Source organism: Balaenoptera acutorostrata, chromosome 13 (assembly GCF_949987535.1).
Source record: "Balaenoptera acutorostrata chromosome 13, mBalAcu1.1, whole genome shotgun sequence".
In the NCBI taxonomy this organism is placed as follows: Eukaryota; Metazoa; Chordata; class Mammalia; order Artiodactyla; family Balaenopteridae; genus Balaenoptera; species Balaenoptera acutorostrata.
In genome coordinates this window covers 24,605,342-24,630,258 of record NC_080076.1, presented here as the reverse complement: position 1 = coordinate 24,630,258, position 24,917 = coordinate 24,605,342, and the positions used below count along the sequence as shown (strand labels likewise).

The 24,917-nt window shown below is 44.4% G+C and overlaps 1 protein-coding gene across 5 annotated transcripts in view; it reads right to left on the bottom strand.

Annotated features, from left to right (window-relative positions):
- The window catches only part of MYO5B (myosin VB), a 366,352-nt gene that overhangs the window by 231,625 nt on the left and 109,810 nt on the right, over positions 1 to 24,917 (bottom strand). The window contains exon 1 of one of the 5 annotated variants that reach the window (XM_057526680.1): positions 8,977 to 8,994. The exons of the other annotated variants lie outside the window; for them this stretch is intronic. The gene's annotated coding sequence lies outside the window, so the exon portion shown is untranslated. Of the gene's footprint in view, positions 1 to 8,976; positions 8,995 to 24,917 lie in introns of those variants that run through there. 5 annotated transcript variants of the gene reach the window in all.

Below are 24,917 nucleotides of genomic sequence, written 5' to 3'. Positions count from 1 at the left end.
ACCTTCCTTTTTCCCCAGATGCTCTGCTCTGGGAAGCTCCCTATAACTTACAGCCAGAGGGAATTATATGTAAATACTCTGTTTGTCCAGAGCCGAGAAGTAACTGAAAATCCATGTACAATTATAGGCCAATGAGGTAGGTTCCTGAGGCCCCACCCAGAACTCTTCCAAACTTGTTCCATGTCCTTTCCTAAACGAGAGAACCAAGCTAGTCCAAATGCCAGGAAGAACTTTAACTTAATGCAGAGAGATTGGGATAGCAAAAAGCCACTCAGCATCCTTGGGGTAAAAAGGATAGAACAAAACCAGAGAAGTGAGCTTTATTCTATAACATATAAAGTGCACAGTTAAACAGCAAAGTTATAATAAAACCCAACACTTCCTGTCATTTAAATGAAACAAAAGTCAAATATACCAAAAGGAAGGTCCATCAACCTATTTCCTGCACCGACCATCACATCGTATTTTTTATATTTGCTATCTTATGTGCTTATAGCATTATGTCATCTCAACCCAGGCTTCTGAGGAGAGATTCAACTCATTCTGATATCTGATTACATCATCAGTCACAATTACATCTTAATCCACATTCTATATCTGCTAATGCAGACCCAAGTCTCCATGTGGCTGGTGAAACAATTTACCTGTTTACTGCCCTGCAGATGTTAACAGAATAAGCAGTATGTCCTTAAGTGACAAATGGACAAGATGGGAGGTGCTTGGTGTTCGGAGAGCATCGCTGAGTCATTTTATCCATCCAGTTTATACCAGCAGCACATGTGTTTGATGGAAGCTACAGTGATACCAGAGGCTTAGAAATAGCCATAAAGCAATGTGTTAATTCTGAAGTTTTGGAAAGACCACTGAAATTTCCCTATTTAAAAAGGGTATGTTTAAAAAAATAAATAAATAAATAAAATAAAAAGGGTATGTTGATGGCAAGCCGGTTTTGTAAGCCTGCAATGTTAAATCCATTTAACCTGCGACTAAAGAAGCTAGAAAAAATTTACTCAAAGCTACTACATTTCATGCAGCTAAATATATGTCTGAATCTTCTCAAGAAGCTAAAGCTTTGTTGGAATTCCACTTCCAGCAACATGACTACCGCTCCTAGACTGTGGACTCTCCCTGTACAGGGCAAATTAGTATGTAAATTAAATACTCCATAATCATATTATTACAAATCTTTAAGTCATTTAAGACAGTTTTCCAGAGCACACCATCTTCATTTCCACCTAAGCTCTTTGAAATACGTCAACTTTTAAAATCCATATATGATGCCATCACTGGGCAGTTGTTTTCCTCCTTCCTGCAGGTATATACTCCTGATCTCCATAGTCGAAGACTACTATATTGTTTTTCCCAAAAAAACAGTCTTAATAGTTTACACTCACCACAATGCTTATTAGCAAGTCACAGTCCTAGAAATATTCACCAAGGCAAAGTTAAGTTTGTTTGCTTCCATTTTTTAATGTAAACCCTGTTCCATTAATAGACCTCTCTAAGAAACCAAAATCAGCACTGACTGAAGTCATTTCAGGCTAAGCTAGCTTCTGCAAACAGAACTTCACTGATCAAAAATAAATAACTGAGAAAGCATTGGGACACTACTCTTTTCTGAAGAAAACTTCTGCTCTTGCTTTGTCTTTAAGAGATCATCTATCTTAGAACTTAAATGCCTTACACACTTGCATTTGGGACTCAAGCCAGCTCCCAACCTTCCTTTCCCAGGATAAAGCATTCTGGCCTTCCCGTCACCAGTATTCAAACACTTCACCTTTGAGGCTATTCAGTAAATATTCTTCAACTGGGACATGTCCCCCATAAGCTACAAGGTCCCCCGACCAGAACACAGACTCTAGTCCATTCATTCATCCATCAGTATTTACTGAACACCTGCCACATGACAGGCACTGTGCAAGGTGCTGGGACACAGAAAAAAAAAGACATGTCCCTATCTTCAAGGATGTCAGACCACATTATGCAATTAGTCTACTGCAATGGTCATAACTGCTTGGACAGCACAGACATTCACAGCATGTAGTTGGGGGCCCTAACCTAGTCTGGGTCATCAGGAAAGGCTTTGTTGAAAGAGCAAGATTCAAGCTGAATCCTAGATGGCCAAGGAGTTGGCTAGACATATTGAGGAGGGAGGAGTGTTCTAGGCTGAGAGGTTATCTGTGTGACAAGCCTGGAACAGGAAGGAATAGTGCTCACTGAAGGACGAAAGAAGGCCAGTCTGGGTGGGACACAGTGCAGGAGGAAAGGGCTCAAAATGACCCTGGGGAAAGATGCAGAAGGTGCTGGGAGCCACATTTTTTTTTATATCATCCACGGCCAATGCAAGGGTTTTAAACATGAGGAGGTAGTCCCATTTGTTTATTTTTGCTTCTGCTTCCCTTGCCTAAATAAGACATATCCAAAAAAATACTGCTAAGATCAATGTCCAGGAACGTACTGCCTATGTTTTCTTCTAAAAGTTTTATGGTTTCAGGTCTTCAATTTATGTTTTTAAACCATTTTGAATTATTTTTGTACATGGTGTGACATCAAAATAGAAAGCTTTTGCATAGCAAAGAAAACTATCAACAAAACAAAAAGGCCACCCACTGAATAGGAGAAAATATTTGCACACAATATATCCGATAAGGGGTTAATATCCAAAATATACAAAGAACTCATACAACTCAACATCAAAAAAACAACCTAATTAAAAAACGGGCAGAGGATTTGAATAATCATTTTCCCAAGGAAGACATACAGATGACCAAGAGGCACATAAAATGATGCTCAATATCACTAATCATCAGGGAAATATGAATCAAAGCCACAATGAGATATCAACTCACACCTGTCAGAATGGCTATCAACAAAAAAGACAACAAATAACAAATGCTGTCGAGGATGTAGAGAAAAGGAAACCCACGGGTAGTATAGGTGGGAATGTAAACTGGTGCAGCCACTGTGGAAAACAGTACGGAGATTCCTCAAAAAATTAAAAATAGAATTACCACATGATCCAGCAATTCTACTCCTGGGTATCTATCCAAAGAAAATGAAAACACTAATTCAAAAAGATATGTGCACCCCTATGTTCACTGCAGCATTATTTACATTTGCCAAGATATGGAAGCAACCTAAATGCCCGTCAACAGATGAATAGATAAAGAAGATATGGCATGTGTATACACAATGGAATATCACTCAGCCACAAAAAGAATGAAACCTTGCCATTTGCAACAAGATGGATGGACCCAAAGGATATTATGCTAAGTGAAATAAGTCAGAGAAAGAGCAATACTGTATGATTTCACTTATATGTGGAATCTAAAAAACAAAGCAAATGAACAAACAAAACAGATATAGCATTATAGACACAAAGAACAAACAGAGAGGAGGGGATGGGGGGAGGAAAGAAATAGCTGAGGAAGATTAAGAGATACAAACTTCCAGTTACAAAATAAATGAGCCACAGGTATGAAATACACAGTGTGGTGAATATAGTCAATAACTATGTAATATCTTTGTATGGTGACAGATGGTAACTACACATGGTGATCATTTTGAAATGTATAGAAATATCGAATCACTGTGTTATGTAACAGGAACTAACATAATGTTGTAGGTCAATCACACTTCAAAAACAAACTCATAGAAAAAGAGTTTTGTGGTTATCAGAGGAGGGGTGTTGAGAGGAGGGGGAATTGGATAAAGGCAGTCAAGAGGAACAAACGTCCAGTTATAAGATAAATAAGTACCAGGGATATAATGTACGACATAATATAACACTGCTGTAGGTTATATTTGAAAGTTGTTAAGAGAGTAAAGCCTAAGTTTCAGCACAAGAAAAAATTTTAATTTTTTCTGTCTTTAATTTTGTATCTATGCGATGATGGATGTTCACTAAACTTATAATCACCGCATGATGTATGTAAATCAAAGCATTATGCCGTATACCTCAAACTTATACAATGTTGTACGTCAACTATATCTCAGTAAAACTGGAAGAAAAAAAAAGATCAGTACTTATAGATTGATATATAAGGAAAAAGAATCCTCTGTATGAGAGTGTAGTTAAATCTTCCAACGTGCCTTTCCCTTGGTCTTCACGTGAGCACTCACGATGAACACAAAATCAACAACACCATTTATCCTGTCCCTCACCCCAAATAAACCGTCCTTGAAATTCTACCTCTGGGAGTTCCTATTACTTCAGTCACTCAGTACTTCCTCATTCCATACTGCTAAGCTGCCATTTCCACCATTCTCTTTTTTAGTGATACACTTATTCAGCTTTTGAATCTTCTTTATTCATTTATTATTCTATTTCATTCTCAACCACGTCACCCAATCTTTTCCACTGTGTTTTGCCATGTGGAGCTTATTTGCAGTTTCAGAGAGTTGAGTGGAAAAGTTTGACACTAAGAATGAAGAGGGGATGTTCAATCTGGTATATCAGCAAACGGGCGCAGTAAGAGCATCTAAACTTCTGAGACCTCAGGAGAGAGGGAGAAATTGTTCCAGAACCAACAGACGCATACTGAGTAGCAGCCATGAAACTGCTTGTGACTTTAGAGCTAGGAAGTTAAGTGGGTATCTGCTGTTTAAGTCACCATTAACCGAAGTCCTGACAATGATGCCTCTGCTTTCCACCCTGGTTCTGAGAGGAATCACTGAGCAGCCATCATCAATAATGCATCCTGCCTATTTGGAACAGAATCATTCTTTGACGAGTTCTATCCGCTGTTAATATCAAACAAATCTACTGTGGGATAGCCATAGATTCTCTATGATGATCATGGCTAACTCATTTCCTCTATGTCGAAGGATTGCATTTTAGGGACCAATTCGGATGCAGTTTTATACTGAAATGTCACTTCTGGTCCAGCTGAAAAGTGAGTCTGCAGCTTGAAAGAACTGCTGACCTGACCCTATGTTACTAACCAGAGAAAACTTAGGAGAGTTTTAGAAAAGGGAGCGAAGGACAGATGCGATTGGTGTGAAATGCCCCATTTATATGCTCTATTCTTAAGGATTACGGGTGTGAAAGGTTCATCTCAAGTATAAAATGAGAGAATGTGGGTCATCTTCTCAATCTAAAACTCCTCCCTGCCCCCAAATAGGTATCATCATGAAAAACCATTTGAGGAAGAGGTATGAAATGAGAGAGGGGACCAATGGTGAGGGACCAGTGGTACTTCCTGTTCAATCTGTACATGGGTAATCCACTGCTGGACCTAATTTTGGATGTAGAAGTGGAAGGCTTTGCCTGCTGCCGCTTCAACTCACCTGAGCAGCATTAATATACCATCAGGTGAGTGGTGCTGCTTGGAAAGGCTGTTGTTGAGGGTCTGAGTTATCGTTACTACTATTAATAACACAGTGACCCACAGGGGAAGGTGACAAAGAAGTACTCCAGTCTTGCTGGTACTTTGTGCCTTACCAAGTATACCATAAGCGTGTTCTAGAAAAGTTATGTGTACAACATTTTAAAATTGGAAACATTTTAAATCTAGAGTTGCCTAGAAACTCTGGGGCAACATGAGTAAGTCCCATTCGTCAACAAAATTCTCACTTGCATACAAATGTCTTACATAATAGAAAACCAACAAGCTTTTGGCAAATGCATTAGTGGATTAATGGTTGGTATTGAAATAGGTGTGCAAACTCTATTTTCACAGGTATACATCCCAGGTCTTAAAACAGGTACACATGCAAGGTGTTCAATCATCCAGGTTCCAGGCAAAGCCCGAGTCACACCGTATTCTTTCCAGTACCATATAGGTGTTAAAATAGGGATGCATCCCAGGTCTACAGCTCTAGCCTTTCCCAGTGGCCCCGACCACGTCCCTGGTTCCAGGGCCTTCTTGGAGACCCAGCACAGCACAGATGAGGGCCTGAGGAAACAGAAGAACCAGAACAACCAAAACTCCAACAAAGGTAACTGAGGCAAGCAGTCCCCACTTTAAGTGAGCTGAAAATGTCCAAAAGGAGAGAAAAGGAAAGAAAAGCAATCACCCTGGTTCTGGACACAGGCTGAGTCGCAGTTATTCTTTCCAAGACAGCCGAGAACCCAGAGCTGGAAACGTCCAGCAAAAGGCACTTGTGTCTGGGGCGGACAATGTGCTGGTGTGGTAGCAGGGTACGAAGGGGCACGGACCTCCCTCAGCAACCAAACAGCAGAACTGTCTTGGACAAATCATTCAAAGCTCCAAGCCTTGGTTTCCTCAATAAGTAGGCTGAACTAAAAAGCACTAAACACTATGCTGCATTTATCGTTCCATCACCTTCCTGCTTCCCAGTAAGAGGGCTGCCTATGGGAAAAATCAGCCTCCATTACATCCAGGGAAAGATCATGGTTTGTGGTTCAACAGAAGGGCCTCCCTCTGATCACAAAGACTATAGGAGGCCATCAGTTCAGTGTTTTGTTTTTAGGTAAATAAAGTTCTCTCCTTATTTAGCAAAGGAGGCAAACAAGGCCCCCAGAAAAATCTGTGTCTAGCCCTAGAGCACACTGCTCTCTAGAGTTAAAAGTGTCCCGGGAACCAACAGGGAACAAGGGAAACACGAAGAGTTCCCTGGTAAAAACTAATCGCGAGATATTTAAAATAGACCACTTATTGGCCCTTCCTCCCCTGCTGTATCCACCATCTGCCTGGGTTTAACACAGCACCTTCATATTTTGGTTGACGCTTAGTTCTAGAGTCTGTTTTACTGCTGACAGAAGGATGAAGAACAGCATCATGTTAGGACAGAGTTCCACCACTCACAGCTGCGATGTTGATCACCAAGATGCAAGCAAATGTCTGCCTGCCAAATGCCAACATCCCATCGCACATTCAAGGGCTTCATGAGCTTAACAAAGCCCAGCCTCATTCTCCGCTAGCCCACAGCTGGACAAGGCATCCGTGATCTCCTCCCTTTCTTTCTGTGTCTTGTGTAATCTCATCCCCACTGCCCTCACTCCTAAGCATGTACAGAGAGAAAACAACTGTTCATTTAGAAAGTGTTCTGCTGTTTTCAAAGGGCTTTCACAAATGTGAAGTCTTAGAATTCCACGAGATAGAGGCACAGGTGGTCTCAGATACATTTTACAGAGGAAGAACACCGAGATCCAGGGATGTTAAGGGACTAGGCCAACTCAGGCCCCTAAAAAAGAACAGACCCATCAACAGAGCTGACTCCCCAACCAGGGCTCCTTCCACCCCTCCAAGCCATACCCAATATTCAAAGCTTAATTAAGAAATCCCAGTCAAGACCTGTTAGCTCAACCCCATTTGTTCAGGCACCTAGAACATGCCAGACACTGTTGACAGCTCCCTTGAATTCAGCACGTCCTCTCAATTCCTGCTCTGCGGCCTTAGTTCAGGACTTCGACTTTTTTGTGAAACATTACAATCTACTTTTAATTGGTCTGCCTGACTCCAATCTCCCAACTCCAGCTGATTTTCTAGGCTGCTTGCTTCTGGAGCAGCAGTTCTCAAGAGGGGTTAGGGGGTAAACGTGTCCCAAGGGGACATCTGGCAACGCCTTGAGACATTTTTGGTGGTCCCTCTGGGGTGGGGGGGAGAGGGTGCTGTTAGCTTCTAGTAGGTAGAGGCCAGGGATGTTACTACAGTGCCCAGGACCACACCCACCAACGAAAGTGATGTAGCCTGAAACAACAACAGTGCCAAGGCTGAGAACGTTTGTCCTACAGTTATCACCCTTAAAAAATATACCCCCCCCCCATGAAGTCATCCCCCTGCTTTAAAATGTCCATGCTGTTTACAGGATAAAGTTCATATTCAGATGGTTCGCAATCTGGCGCAAACAACTCTCCCGGCCACACCGCGACCCTCCCCCGCACCTTTCCCGCACTCCAGCCTCACTAACCTTGTGTTTCCAAATACCGCGCGAGTTTTCCTGCTCTGTTTTTTCCTCTGCCTCAAATGTCTTCCTCCCCTCCTCCACCTTCCCCACTGCTATTCACCTTTAAGGTCCAGCTTAAATCTTACCCTCCTTGTTGAGTCTTTTTGCTCCTGCTGACCTAAGGGGTCCCTCTCTGTGTTTTCACTGTAACAGCCTTTAAATGTACTACATTCACTTGTATAGGTGTTTCCCTTCCCTCTGGCATAGAAATAAAATGTCATTTATCTTCCATGCCATGCACATAGGATATAGCGCCTGGAAACTATTTCAGTACGTGCTGGATGAATGGATGAACCCTAGCATTATATATTCCTGATTCTCATAGCAAGAAACTAGAACTTCTCTCCTGCCAGGAACACTACATACAGTCCTATCTAAATAACTTATCAGCTCAGGGCCGTCCCCAGCTTGAGAACGTCTGGGCGTGAGGAAGAGCAGCTCTGTCTTCGAACTCCAGTGCTGAGGTCTGACGCCGCCGCACTTCTCTCTGCAGAGTTAGCACAACCAGAGCTCCTGTAACTTCTTAGGTCTTATCTGTCAGAACTGGTTCTGTGGGAATTTCTGGCCCCTGCAGATCAGAAAGCTCTGATGCAATGTGTGTGTAAATGCACTGTTTTGTGTTTCTCTGAAGCTAAATGGAAGAGAGCAGGATCCTTAGCCCAGGTCCACCCGCTGTAGGGGAGCATCCAAGGGACATTCCACGAAGCCCCAGACCCCTGCCCTGTCTGCTAACAAGGGACAAATCAACACTGACATCCAGCATGCACTGCATCTCACAGGCTATCAATCCATCTTCCATACCGAGGAATAAGCCATCCCCACAAGGCTTGGCCTGAAGGGAAAGAGAAGTAACTAGAAGTCCTCAAGGTCTCCTTGGAACCCCTCAAAACCTCTCCATGGGCTCCAGAAAACACTGATCTCAGCCCTGCAGGAGCAGATGCTATGAAGGAAAGGCAGGCTGTGACTGCCGGGGGAAAATACAGCAAACACACGCTTGTAGCTTATGTAACCAGAAACCATTATAAAAGAAAAAAGGTTAAATAGTGCTTAGCATTTGCCTCTGACCTGTGTGGAAAGAGGAAAGAGTCCACAGTCCAGCAAGGCTCTCACAAGCTTCAGGGATTCAGTCCGAAGTCTGTGGAGCATTGTAAGCTGGTGGGAGAGCAGCACAGCCTACGTAGGTGCCAACAGTAGACAGTGAATGGTCTGGTGCTCAGGGAGTAGGGTCTGAAAGAAGGTTGGAAATGGGAGTTGGTAGTCTGAATGCTGGTCCCAGCCCTGTCACTAACTGCTGTGTGACCACAGCCACGTCCTTCCCAAGGAAGGCCCGCTTCCTCTTCATTTTCCTTATTTGTAAGAACTGCCCATCCAACTGCACGAGGCTGTCAAAGGAGAAAAACTCCAGATATTAAACCCCTCACGTGGGAAGAAGATGACACTGCCAGGCACGCCATGGGAAGGAAGTCTTCTAAGGCATGTTTTTGCCCTTGGAGAGCTAACAGCACAGTTAAGCAGACAAAGCATAAAAAAGGCAACATTCACCATCAATTAAAGGTAAGCGGCAGGACGCAGAGTTACTGGAAATCAGCACAGAATTAAACGAGTGAGTGGGACCAGCCCTCAGAGATGCTGAAACGGGAGCGCTCTCTTGCTGGAGTCCCTGAAGAGAACCTGACCCGCATGACCAGAAGCAGGTGTGGGACAGGGCTGATAGTCCAGGCAAGAAAGTGCAAGGCCATCGGCTGGGTTGAAGCCAGGGACTTGTGGGCAGGTGTGATGGAAGGGAAGTTCAAAAGGCAGGTCAGAGTCATGTCATAGTAGAGACTTAATTCCTAGCCAAGGGATTCTCACCTGACCCTTTACCCAGAAGCAGCCAGAGCAAGTGTATGAGTAGTTGGGTGGTGAGTACCAAAGTACATTTACAGCTACCAGGCATTATACAAATGCTAATTGTCATTGCTATTCTTGGCACCCGCCACTGAAGCCCAGCACTGTGTAGACGGTATCCAGATGGCAGAAGAAAAACATTAAAAGATAGACCAGTGAATAATTTATATCAATTTAATCACTTAACAATACTTTGCACCCAGATGGAACGGGCAAGATAAAAGCCAAGAACCTCTGGAAGCCAAGCAACCAAATCAAACCAAGGTGCGTTCAGAATGAAAAGTCTCCCGCTTCGTGAATGCGTTGTTAGAAGGCAGGTTTCCAAAACACCTTAGCTTTGCTGACCACGCTCCTGGTCTTTCTCCTTCCCTGGCCTCTTCACTGTTTAGTTCACTGACTCCTCTCCTCCGCCCACCTGTAAATGATGCAGGGCCCCGGCTTCTTACTTGGCTCTCTCTTTACACACACACCCACACACACAACCCATGCAGCCCCTGATGTGATCTTGCGGCTGTAACCCTCATATAAGTAACAGTCCACTGAGATCTAGATCCACGTGTCCAACTTAACATCTTTGTTTTGGTATCTAATATGTATATTAAACGTTTAAAAGACCAAACTGAACTCTAGAATCCTACCCTACCCACCACCTGTTTCTTTCCTAGTGTTTCCCATCTCAGAAAACGATACCTCCGTCCACTTGATTGCTAAGCCAAAAGCCTAGAAGATGTCCCGGCTTCCTTTCTTTCCCTCACATCCACATCCAACCCATCAGCAAGTCCATTAGCTCTGCCTCCAAAAGATACCCTGGATCTGACACTTCCCATCTCACCCCGCCCCTTCCCTTCTCTCCTGGACTGTGCCTGCCCCCTCTTACCTGGTCTCCTCTGCTTCTACTCTCAACCTTCACCAATCACTTGCTGAACAGCAGGCAGAGTGCTTCTTTGACAAAGTACATGAGATGCCACTCCCCGCTTAAAGTCTTCCATCACATTAAGAATAAAGTCTGAGTTCTTCATCGAGGCTGTCAAACCCTGCACGTCCTCTCCAGAGGCCCATCCCTTTCCATCCCCAGCATACTACAATCCAGCCTCCTTTACTTTCCTCGGGGCCTTTGAATTTGCCACCCTGCAGCCCCTTTCACCACATGGCTCTGCCTCGTCATAACTCTCAGCTTAAATATCACCTTTCTAGAGAGATTCTGCTGAACAATTAACTTAAAAACAGGCACTTTCTACCATACCCCTTATTGTATTTTCTTCATAGTATTTATCTGAAATGACATTGTTCATCTGTTGCCTGTTTCAGGCTCATAAACATAACAGTGAACAAAACAGATAGGTCTCTAACCTCCTGGAGCTTACGTCTCCAGTGCCAATTGTGCCTGATATATGACAGGTGCTCAGAAACTTGCAGCGGAACCAAATCTGAGCTACAAACCATGTGTACTACAGGTGCTTTGACTCTGGAAGAAATGGGAGCATTCCCGTTGACCTTGCCCCAGTGCTAAGGTTCAGACTGGAAAGAGTTCTCTGGATTCCATGGGTCTGCGGAGATAGGGAAAATACAGGACAGAGGAGCAGGAAGATCTCTCAGGTACAGGCCAGGACACTGAGGAATCCAAGTTCTAAGCATCTCCGGGACAGTGAAGAGCTGGGTGAGGGAGGCTGATACAGAGGGGCAGTATCACTGACTGATCCACTGAGAGCGTGGATCCGTCTGTCATCTCCCTTCTCCACAGCTGCAAAAAGAAAGGGACCGACTGTTCTGACCACCACCACGAGTCCGTCATCTCCCCAGGTAATGTTTTACCCATTGTCATCTAATCCTCATAACTCTTCCAGTGAAGCACTATACCCCTCATATCTGTAAATGCTGGGGGCTGCAGCCCACTGAAGGTGCACCTCTCTCTGACCAAGGCCATGCAGCAAGGGCAGAGCAAGCCCGGATCCCAGGATGTCTGAGGGCCTTCCCTTGCCACACACACTGCACTGTGGTTCCCCAAGACAGACCAAGAGCTCTAGGCTTTTGGATTCAAGGAAACAAGTGCCAGAAGGGGAGTGAGGAACACAGGACAGGAAGCCCTAGTTCTCTCTAAACAAGCTGTGACACTCAATTCAGATTGAGGAGACAAGCTTTCTTCCATAAAACGAGCATGGAGCCAGAAACCTGGGCCACAGACTTCGGGCTCCCAGCTCTCTTTCCTGCCACCACCACCCCGTTTTTAAAGATAAATATCAGTGGCAAAGTGAGGCTCTACCAGGAAAGGTACATCAGGCCGGGGCAGGCCACACTGCAGAACAATCAGAAGGGCTGGACTTTGGCTCAGCAAGTCCGTCTGCAAACTGCACTGTGAATCCAAGGATACCTCCAGGATAACCTCTGTTAACCCTCCCACTGACACCTCCTGGATGAGCTCATGATTTGAAATATCATATCAAATAAAGCCACAGCTGTGAGGGCAACCAGAAGGGAGGGCGGGCAGGATGTTTTCTTTAATTGCCGAAGATGTTTCACCCAGAGGCCGAGCTCATCCACTGCCTAAGGGAAAGCACTCCGGGTGAAGTCAAGACCCTCCTCTGGCTGTGGGAACTGAATGGAAGATAAGCCCAATTATCAGCTTATGCACTCGAGGAGGCAGCAATGGACATACCATGTTCCCTCCCAACACCCTGAGAGTGAGGGGCACTAGGAATCAGAGAGGTATGACTTGCCTCAATAGGATGGAGGCAAAAAGAAGGAGGGAAAGAAGTGGCAGGAGGGGAGAAAAGGGAAAAGGAATAAAAAGGAAATCAGAAGAAAAGTATATTAATTCCTAGCAATGGTGTATCAGCTAATGGCCACCTCCTTCTTTCCATTCAGAATTGATATATATGGGTCAAGATTACAATAAGCTAGTTCAGGGATCCACTTACTTGGATGTTAATAGCCTTCTGCGCTAAGGAAATGAAAAAGTAAGGGTACCAATGACCCAACCCAGCATACTCTGGTTCTAAGGCACATTTATGTCTATATTATTTCAGTTTTCCCCAAAACCTTTCATTAAAATTCACATTCTAGGAAAAGGTGCCACACTTAGCCCGTGGCTTCTTTTCCTCCGCAGAATGCTGCCACATACCCCCAGGTATGAGATGGTGGGGGTAAGAGAATCCCCTTGGACCAATCACTGCCTTCCTCCACCTAAAAGCTAGAAGCTCTGCCTAGTGAAAGTCCTCCTAACGTCCCCCCTCTGGGCGTGGCCCTCTCTGGGATACAGAAACTCATTCACTTTTAAATACCTGCCGGCCTCACTGGCACTGGAGACCACGAATGGATGATCACACGAACGACTGCCGCCTTTTCCGTACAGCCATTTGCTGTTCCCTCGGGTCTCTGGAGAGGCCAGAGCTCAAAGGGGCTGGCATCAAGAGAAGGCATGGGACAGACGTGAATCTCTGTATCGGTGGAATCAGACTAAGTTTGGGGCAAAGCATTCGCTACTTCACCCCTGGGCAATGGTCCAGCTGGGGAGTCTCCAAAGGCATGCCTGCCCTTGATTCTGCCTGTGTGAGTCTACACTAGGGCAGACCGTACCGTGCAGTGCCTCAGCAAGCCCTTGGGAACAGCCTGACACTACAGTGGTTTGGTGCTGTGACAAGGTCAACCAGGCTAACTACCCACAGTTAACTGCCTACTATAGACTGAATGCTTGTCCCCCTGCCCCAAATTCACGTCCAGTCCTAAGGCCAATATGATGGTATACGGAGGTGGGGCCTTTGGGAGATTCTTAGGTCATGAGAGTAGAGCCCTCATGAACGGGATTAGTACTCTTATAAGAGACCCCAGAGCACCACCCGGCCCTTCCACCATGTGAGGCCTCAGCAAGAAGACTATCAACCAGGAAGCAGTCCCTCACTAGACACTAGAATCTGCTGGTGCCTTGATCTGGGACCCCCAGCCTCCAGAACTGTGACAATTAAATGTGTGTTATTTAAGCTCCCCCCCCCCATCAACCCCCCAGTCTATACTATTCTGTCACAGCATCCCAAAAGGTCCGAGACACTGCCCTTCCTCACAGGCTCTGCATCTAGGCTCAAGGAGGAAACCTGTGAAGAAGCGGAGAGGACTTAATGTCCTCACCTCTCAGGGAGCCATCAAAGCATTCACCTTCATCCCAGCAAGCCTGCCAGAGAGCCTCTCCTAACTTCCACCTGTCCTTTCAAAGTTCTCAATGCACATGTTACTCCAAAGTGGACACGTTCATAAATTATGTGGGGGGAGGCTAATGATGACTTGCCCCACAGCTGCCCCCAAGAGTCAGGCCATTTATAGGCCATCCACCTTCAGTGGAAGTCTCCTGAAGTATCAGGTGTTAGAATAAGACAATGGGATGAAGGACAAACTGAAAAAATGCTACTTCATCAAAATCCCCACTGGAATTGTGCTAAACAGCACCACTTATGGAACACTGCCAAGTACAAACCACTGTGCAAAACACTAGGATGAACCAAGTTCCCATGTTAAGAACACTTCACAACAGGCACAGGGTCAAAGTCAATGTGATGTGGTGTCCATGTAGAAGGGAGAAGTTATCTGAGGGGTCTTTGATCATGAGTCACTTGTCTGCCCATCCTAGTCTGTCCAAGGGCCTACATTTCAAGTTGGTGTTTCTTTAAAACACTGAATTTGATCATTAAACCGAAAAATGATCAGGAAGCAGCAGCTAAGAAAAATATTTTCACGCAACCAGTGGCAAGCTAAACTTGGAAGAAAATTATGAGTCACTTGACACTCAAACATACCTTCCAAGAAAGCACCACTCCGTGCTCTCAAGTGGCTTTGCCAGCATCCCCGTCCTCCTACTTCACCTTTCGACAGGCCGACAAAGCCTGCATTTAGGTCAACCTCTCCAGTGGTTCCCTCCACTGGGCCCGCCACCCTCGGGATAAATTACCCTAATCCAAACTCACCAGGGGATTGGATGGCAGTGCTGGGCAGAGATGACCTACTCCCAGAGCCTAAGGGACCCTCCAGCCCATTCTCCCAAATGGGAATATCCTCAACTCTTAGGAAAACAAACACTTGCTATTTTTAAGTAACTTTATAACAGCCAACAAAAGCTAACTGATGGCTCGGGATGCTGCCAACTAAGTCATACACTCTACACACAGGTGATTCATCCACCAGTTATTGTACAGGTGGTGGGAAAGGGGAAAAAACCATGAGAGGAGAACAGCCCCATTGTGAAGGTGTACAATCCCTGCACTGTAATAAAATAAAATAGCTCTCTCCAAAACAATGCGTTACCATGCTCTGGGGCTGGCTTGGGGTTTTTGTTTTTGGTTTGTTCTTGATCAAAGTACATAAATCACATGTCCTGGGATATAAAGACCCATATGGGGAAAAAAGTCTTATTTCTGGGCAATTTTTTTCAGTGCAAGTAACATCTAATATTACGATTCACACTTGCAACATTCTTTATCTTCCCCTCTGTTGTGTAAGCTTTGTTAGAAAATAAAATCCGGAATCTAGAAATTCACCACTGTATAGAAGCAACTGTGGAAGGAAGAAGGGTTTAAGGCTAGTCTAATGGCCCTTCTTGCCCTGTTATCTCTTATTTCACATTTCCCAAATTCTTGGTTACAGAATTGGAATCACCCAATTATTTTTTTAACATCTTTATTGGAGTATAATTGCTTTACAATGTTGTGTTAGTTTCTGCTTTATAACAAAGTGAATCAGCTATACGTATACATATATCCCCATATCCCCTCCCTCTTGCGTCTCCCTCCCACCCTCCCTATCCCACCCCTCTAGGTGGTCACAAAGCACACAGCTGATCTCCCTGTGCTATGAGGCTGTTTCCCACTAGCTATCTATTTTACATTTGGTAGTGTATATATGTCCATGCCACTCTCTCACTTCGTAATCACCCAATTATTGAAGTTTATTGGAATTTTACCAAACAGTGATTCATTTGGTTTAATAATATTTTCTGAAAACACAAATACACTTCTAAGAGGAACATGGTATTTTGGTGATTCACACCCTTATAACAAATCAGTTCACTGCCATTTGGAGGAAAACGGTTGAGAACAGCTGCTCAAAGGAAACGTCTTTTCACCACTGTCAAGGCGACCCAAGTATGATGGGGCTCTGGGTCCATAAATGCAACAAGAGCTGGAGGAGGTTTGAAAAGGTCAAATACAACAGGAGGTAGGCAAAATGCCAGACATCACAGTCACCCCTAAACCAGGAACCATACCCTATACACCATGGTTAGCAGACCCCGGGGCTCAGGCCTCACTCAGTCTCACACTGGGAATATTATAGCTCAAGTGTAGTATGGACCAAACAGACTGACCCAGAAACACAGACACCCGCAAAAATATTCCTAGTGGGAAACTGCATCCTAAAACTCCAAACACCCAGTCAAAGAAATGTTTTAACCTACTGATATTATTAGGGCCTATCTACATTTAAAATGCATTCTTGAAAACTCAAACCAATTCAGATCAAGGACCTCACTCTTTACTATGTTTAAAGCAAAGACATCGGTGAAATATACTAATATCACACACAACTTATTCCATCCCTTCTACCTCAAGGAAATGTCTGGCCTAATATTAACTGTAAGATTAAGACATATTTCACTCACAATACCCTCTCCCCAACTTCTGTGCCTCCTAAGAGCTGAGACCATTAATCAATGAGAATCATTTTACTTTAGCTAAGAACCTGAAGCCATCACCCCAATACAATAGAAAGACTTTCAGATTTGAGGAAGCAGTCAGTTTAGGCAAGCATGTTGCATGCAACATGGGACGTCAGAGCACTGGAGAAGCAAAGACAAAGCAGAGAATTCACTCCTTGTTCGGGGACGTCAACTCCACTTTCATTCACAGCCTCAGAGGGTTTTCCTACATCTGGCCAGCCGTTCTACAAAGATGTGAGCTCAGTTACAAGGCTGGTCCCCAAGGCCACATACCACTGGGAGCGAAGGGAGGTACACCCCCTAGTGGGAGTCCCCGCACTGATCCCCAAGGTCAGGCATCTCAAACTCATTCATCCTCAGGCACACCAGTCCACCACAAGGGAGATTTATAATTAAAAGCAAGTTACAGAATATGACTGTAACTTCCCTGAACAACCACCATGGAAATGCCCCAGTAAAACAAACTCTGGAGCCAGACTGCCTGCCACGGAGTAGCAGTGTGACTTGGGCCAATTACATAACCTCCCTGGGCATCAGTTTATGATCGGGTCCCTCCCGTAGGGTAGGTGGGAGAATTCCATGAGTAACGCGTAGAGTTTTTAAGATCAATGCCTGGCACCTGTTAGCCAGTGCTTACCAGCACACACCCTCCTCTTCAGCCTCAAATTTTCTCATCTGTAAAATGAGAAGGGGAAAAAACAGATCTGTGTTTCTTTTAATCCATCATCCAGGATGAATCAAGTGTCAATTCTGAGAGAGTGGAATATTTGTCCTCTCTTAAGATTTCTCTTCCTGGGTTATATTCAGTTGTTTTTTTCCTAAACTCTGCTTTAACCACCTTTATTGTTCTCTTTGCAACCGTTATGTCTTCTATGCCTCACATAAGATTGGTAAATAGAAAAATGTGTCCATAGGGAATCTAAACCACATCATCTGAGAGGGAGAGGACCTTGGAAAGGAACTGCCTACTCAACTTTCAAATCCCTTCTTCTGAATCTCTGGCAGGAAGACGGTTACCCAATTTAGGCTTAAATACCCTCAGGGCTGGGGAACTCATCACTCACACGGCAGTTCTTTGCCTTGCTGGCGACTCCCCACGTCTTCATGCTCTTACCTTCTAGGAACTTGTGACGAAATCTATATAGCTGACCCCTGAACAACGGCAGGGATTAGGGGCGCTGGCCCTCTGCACAGCCAAACATCCACATATAAGTTACAGTCAGCTCTCTGTATCGGCATCATCAGATTCAACCAGCTGTGATCATGTAGTACAGTAGCATTTACTATTGAAAAATACTCATGTATAAGTGGACCTGCGCAGTTCAAACTTCTGTTGTTCAAGGGTCAACTGTGCTGCCAGAGAATCCTGATGCCTGCTATGATGGTAATGACAGCAGAACTGGATTATAGTTTGGAGGACTTTAAACTTTAGTTTGAACCTCACAACTCCTCTGAGAAGTAAGTAGAGTATTATTTCATCTCTGGCAAAGTACAGGGGCAGAGGAGGGGGGATGCCTCAGCAAGTTTAAGAGACTTTCCCCACTTTTCCTCTGAAACTGCAGAGCCAGGTCTGGAACCCAGGTCTTCTAACCCCAAGGCAGGGCTTCAGTCCACTGTCACCCACCTCCCCATTCATAATTGTGACATGCCTGCGTTACCTGCTGTCTGTAAGGAATAACATCAGTTCTCTCAGTCCTTACTGCTTATTCTGTCCCGGTAATTCATTATGAGTGGTCAGTGGTAGTTTTTCCAACATACGAACTTGTGAGCTTGGCATGTTAGTTTAATTAGCATAACAGGAAAAGCACTCACACATCATATATTCTTTAGAACTTCACAAACTCTAATCTAAATCTCTAACACCTAGAGTAATGATTAGCTAATAACCAGCCCCATCTCCATTCCCAGGCTAAACAATGAATATTTTATCTAGTTATTTTTCCTAAGGACATCAGCCATTCACTTACTATTGCCTTCTGGAAATTACACATAATATGAAATTGAGGTCATCAAACTAGTTAAAACTTTAAGTTATATGGTGATGGAATCAGCCATAAAAGTGCACAAAGATCATTTAACACAGGCAGGCTGTTCATGACAGAGCTACTGCCCACAGGGAAGGGCAACAACTCACAGTGGAGTAGAAATCTGCCTTGTTCTAAGTTCTTTTCTGAGAAGCTGTATTTCCTATTTCAGCTCTGAGCACCGTAACAGTTAATACAGTTGGCATGAGAAGGGGGAAGAGAGAGAATACAATTATCTTATCCATTCCCACCCCCCATAAACTGCAATGTCTCCAGAAAGCTTCGGCTACCTTTCTGTGGGCCTGTGGTCCTTTGTACTTGCCAGCAGTCTTTGGGATGCTGTTTGTGAGCTGACAGTGAAGCACCTCCCATCACAGTGGGGGTGGGGAAGAGGAGGGGAGCTCTGTGAATCCAGCTGCTGCCTAACGGTGCAAGGAAAGGGGCTGTGGCCACCAGCCCTGGGGAAGCTGAGGAAAACAGCCAGGCGTTACCACGAGCACATGGGTCTCAGATCAGAACTGCAAGATCACCCCCAAAGGAACCTTCAACAGCTGCTCCCAGAAAACTCCTTCCAGGTGAAAGGTCTCTTTCCAGGCTCTGTTATTACTTTTCTAAACCTAATAAATCATATTTTACTCTCAGCATACAGAGAGGAGGTCTCATCTGCATCCTGATTAACAATGCCACATTAATAAAACATTCCTGGATCCATTAATTCAAATAAATATTTAAGCACCAAGGTGGCAGGTGCCAGGACAGATGCATGGACAAGTAAGACATGGTTCCTAGACCTCAGAGGCACCAAGTCAAGTGGACCAGCACTTCCCAATGCTGGTCCATCTCTCCTCAGCCCTCTGGGATCATACATAGTGCCTTTGTTGTGAGTATATATTAAACCATCTGTGAGACCCACTGGTGTTATAGGGATGGCAATAGAGATCCTCCTTAAAGAGATGTCAGAACAGTGGCATAACAAGCCAGGCCCTGAATATTCCCTGGCTAGCCTATGCCCAGCACAGAGCTTGACTAACACAGGTAATGGGCAGTCAATATCAAAGTGAATGGAAAATGATCAATCATATTTACCAAACATTCTAGGTCTGAATATAATGCGATGACATGGGAGAGGGGAAAGATCAGGTGGGCAGGGCCACGTCATCTGGGTTCTAATCTCTGGCACAGAAGTGTGACCCTCATCAAGTCCCTGCTTAACTTCTCAGTGAGGCTCACTACATTTATTTCTGCTGACCTCTGGTATATCACTGTCTTTCCTTTTTTAAAAAAAAAAAAAAAATTAATATATTGCAGATTTTTTTTTTAAAGTACAGAGGCGTTGAAGCAGACATCCATATCTCCAAAACTCAGTTAACGTTTTATAGCCTATTCCTACTCACCTTGGATTTTTTAAAACAAATTTAATGTTACTGTTGAGGGTTCCTTCCCCCTGCAATTGCCCCCACTCTAACCCCCAAAGGATAGCCATTATCTTGACAGTGGAGCGATGCCCTCACATCCATGTTAGTACACCGGGACCACATAAATATATACCCAGAAATGCACAATATTTGGGGCTGGATATTTTAGATCAATGGTAGCATATACTAAATACTCCATAATTTTATTTTTTCTGCTCACCACTGATATTTATCCTTGTTGATACAAGTAGATCTGGCTCACTCATTTCAGTATTCCACTGCGTGTGTACCATTACCTACCCACTCTCCTATTGGTGGGCCTACACAAGTGATCATTCACATACTAACTCACCAAGTGTTACCCAGTGCCTACTGTGTGTGCCATATACTAGGCAGGCATTGGAGACTTAAAGAGAAACAACATGATTTTCACATCCGTGTCAAAGATAAAGAGCTCCCTTGTGGAAATGCAAAGGTTGGAGGAATCCCGCGGACCACGCCAGCAGTCGGCTGGATATTTATGTCTAGCGCTCAAGAAGGGAGCAAAGGTTCAAAAATGAGCCTAGAGGGCTTCCCTGGTGGTGCAGTGGTTAAGAATCCGCCTGCCAATGCGGGGGACACGGGTTCGAGTCCTGGCCCGGGAAGATCCCACATGCCGCGGAGCAACTAAGCCCGTGCGCCACAACGACTGAAGCCCGCGCGTCTAGAGCCCGTGAGCCACAACTACTGAGCCCACGAGCCACAACTCCTGAAGCCCGTGTGCCTAGAGCCCGTGCTCCTCAACAAGAGAAGCCACCGCAATGAGAAGCCCGCGCACCGCAAGGAAGAGCGGCCCCCACTCGCCGCAACTAGAGAAAGCTCGTGCGCAGCCACAAAGACCCAAAGCAGCCAAAAATAAATTTAAAAAATAAAAATAAATAAATAAATTATACCCTAGAAATAGTCTATTAAAAAAAAAAAAAAAAGAGCCTAGAAGTCTTAACGCTTACAGGTGGAAGCTGAAGCCACGAAAGCGGATGAGCTGGAGAGGGCACTCATGTGACTCAACCCACACGAACATGAGATGAAAACAGACTATTGTTTTTATGCCACTAAATATTGGGGTGGCTTGTACGCAGCAACAGATAACCAAACACAAAATCGCTCTACCAATATCCCCAAATCAGACAGACTGGGAATAGTGGCCCTCTATAGCAGATCATGCCAGAGATCCACAGTAACAGCACAGCTGGCACGTCTGTGTGTGTGACAGCTGTGAACAATACAACAATCAGGCAGAGACGTTACCCAACACCATACAATCTTGTGGCCAGGGACACATCTTAGCGTTTAGCTTTCTCCCCACATCCTGAGAGAGCTTCCTTAATCTACAGCTGGGTAGGATTCTGATGTTTCCAAACGATTGCCCCTTTACACCCCACAGCTTCCCCGGGAAACTCCCTTTGATAAAAAAAAACATCTTAGAGACTGCATTATAAAGCAGAATGTTAACAGAATCATATTATGCTTGTCTGCATGCATCCATCATCTATACACACATCAGCAAAACCCACCAAATGAATATGTAAGTGTAGCAACAAAGAGGCCCAGGTGTTTACTAGTCAGGGTAAGGACTGGAGATGCCAGTTCTGATTCATGAGGCACCTTTTCTCAGGAGGTAAGGCCTCTTGTGTGGAAAGCACAGCTGATGTTAGGTACAGAAAAACCAAGATGAGAAGGGCCTGGCACTCTGCCCTCTCTCCAGGGGAGAGGAGAAAAACTTCCTCAGAAACCAACAATACAAAGGAGAAAATACCAAGGGCCACAAGAGCAGGGTGGGTTGGATGTCACCAGACTCAGAGGTGGCAGGGATTCTGTTAGCTGGAAAGATAAGAAGGCTTTATGGAAGTAGCGACGTTTGAGCAAAGCTTTGAAGGACATGCAAGATTTGAACACGCAGAGACAGGGACTACCAGGAAGAGACCCACATGTAGGACACACAGCAAGCTGTGTGGGTGAGGGGGGGCCTGCAGTAAGGCTGGCTGTGCAGTGGACTGGGTGTGCAGAGAAAGGCAGAAGGAAAAGGCTGGGAAGTCAGGATTGTAGCGGACCATGGAGGAACCCAGAACACCTTTCCAGGGGCAGAGGAATTCAAGCTTTAGGAACCTACTGAAAGTTTCTGAACCAGATAAAGGTGATATCAGAACTGAGCCTCAGAAAACTTCACTTGGCAGATATGTAGGGAACAGCTACCACACACATCAGAAAAATAAGTGATGTGGAGTCCATGTATCACCACCACAGACACTGCTTAAAGACAGGTGGCCACACCGGTGAAACCGCAGAGATGAAATATTTTTCAGGTGACGAAAATCTTTAAAACAAAAATTGTGTTCCTTTCTGTGTAACCCCAGGTTAGCTTATTAGGAATAAAATAGAACAGTGAATTTTTTTAATCTACAATTTTACATATCCTCTCACATAACCCTTTAGTCCTGCCCCCTCTTCAAAGACCAGCTCGAGCCTGTACTTCAGAAATTACTAAAGTTCTCCAGTTGTCCAGATTATGCATTTGAGCACACTGCCATTTAAAATGCATGGATTCATGTATGTATAATTTATATCCCCCCATCTTCCAAAAATGATTTGTAGCAAAGTAATTCATTTCATACTGTCTTTTCCAGTCATTGTTTTGCATATCTATCTTATCTACATGACAAACTTTTGAAGAAGCGTTGTGTATTATATATCTTTGGTTCTTCCAAAATCCTCAGTCCGGTAGAGGCATATGCTAGTGCCTGACAGATTCTTGTTGATTGATTTCTATTGCTCCCTTTCTTGGTAATATCATTTGGGAGAAGAAGTCTCTCTAAAACGTCCATTATTCCTGGCTAATCTTTATTATTCCTGTCCATTACACTAGCAAAAGCAATCTTCCAGAAGGCATACCAGTTTCCTTTTTAAGTACTATTTTTTAGAGTTTATCAAAAGCTCAAGTTATAGGAACCCTTATTCAAGTGTTAGAAATATAAAAAGCAAACCAAAGTTTCTCCTCTGAAGGAAACTAACAAAGGGTGTTCATGGAAGACAGACTTCAGGTCTGCCCAAGAGAACGAACCCATTGCTTGCTGACAGGGTGATATAGACTGAATGTCTGTCTCCCCAGAATTCATTATGTTGAAACCTAATTCCCAATGTGATGGTGTTTGGAGGTGGAGTCTTTGGGAGGTGACTGGGTCATGAGGGTGGAGCCCCCATGAACAGGATCAGTGCCCTTATAAGGGGCTGAAGAGCCCAGAGTTCTCCCCTTCCAACATCTGAGGACACAGAGAGAAGATGGCTATCCATGAAACAGGAAGCACCCCTGACCAGACACTGAATCTGCCAGTGCCTTGATCATGGACTCACAGCCTCCACAAGGAGAAATACATTCCTGTTGTTTAAAAGCCGCTTAATCTATGGTGTTCTATTACAATAGCCCAAATGGACAGGGAATCCAGGAAACAACAGCTGTGGGATGTTAACTAACATCCCTTATTGGGTTTGTCTCCACATCAATCTAGAATTCAACAACCAACATTCATAAGCTCTATAGACAGCATTTACAGGAAGCCAGGAAATCACCACCACCCCACCACAGGTGGGTTGCTGTTCCTACTACTGATGCTGCCCCTTCCTTTTTTTTTTTGTGCCCACATAGACCCCCAAAGCTCATGTCTCCCTACTTACGCTTGCTCCTTTTTTTATATTTAATTTATATTTTCCATCGGAGCAATACTCCACCATGCACATGGACCACCTCTTCCCTGCGCATTCATCTGTTGACAGACACTTTTTTTGGTTGTTCCAAGTCCTGGCTAGGGTAAATAGTGCTGCAGTGCAGGACTGTCAGCCTGCGTCTCCTTTTTTTTTTTTTTAAATTAATTAATTTATTTATTTATTTATTTTTGGCTGTGTTGGGTCTTCGTTTCTGTGCGAGGGCTTTCTCTAGTTGCGGCAAGCGGGGGCCACTCTTCATCGTGGTGCGTGGGCCTCTCACTATCGTGGCCTCTCTTGTTGCGGATCACAGGCTCCAGATGCGCAGGCTCAGTAGTTGTGGCTCACGGGCCTAGTTACTCCACGGCATGTGGGATCTTCCCAGACCAGGGCTCGAACCCGTGTCCCCTGCATTAGCAGGCAGATTCTCAACCACTGCGCCTCCAGGGAAGCCCCGCCCCTTCCTTTTTTTATCCTTCTTTTAAGGCGATTTTCTTAAACCAAGATTTCAAAATGTAATGTTTAAAATCAAAGCAGAATAGCTTCCTAGCCTCTTAGGTACCAAAGTCTTCCTACAACTGACCTGGCGCGTGTTACAATGCAACACAGGGGGGCTACTACATCTTGGATCCATTCAGGGAGAACCTCATTGTATCGCCACTTCACTTATAACATGGTCCCACATCCTCCTGTAGCACTAAGTGAGAGTTTTCTTTATCAATATTCAAACAAGCTGTATTCTAAGTTCTAAGTCTGGAACTCAGAATTCACTTTTTCCATAGAAACCATCCTAGAAGTGATAAGTTCCCAGGACAGCTCACACAGCCGATATACCCAAAATACAGTAAACATGTTTCTATGAGGAAGTGCATTCAAATCACATATCAGCAGGTGTTCTTGGGTATCTTTGTGCCACCAGGATAAGGGAATTCTTAGTAAGGGCTCCACCTGTGCATGTGGGTACACTGCAGTCACTCACCACTTGGACAAAGAAAACTGGACAAAGTCCTATCCTATCATTCAAATGCACTGGAGGTTTATAAAGGAATTGTTAAATATCTGGCAGTCCATCTTACAGCAGCTCTGATTGATCAATGAGTATTTAGTATATAAATGTTGTGCATTCCCCTCCTACACGCAGGTTGATAGAAGCTCTCACCTCCCAAGTTATTTAGCACTTTATAGATAAAGTCTCCTAGTACATTTACAGATTTTACTCATATTCAACTTATTTTCATACCCATCCTTGTA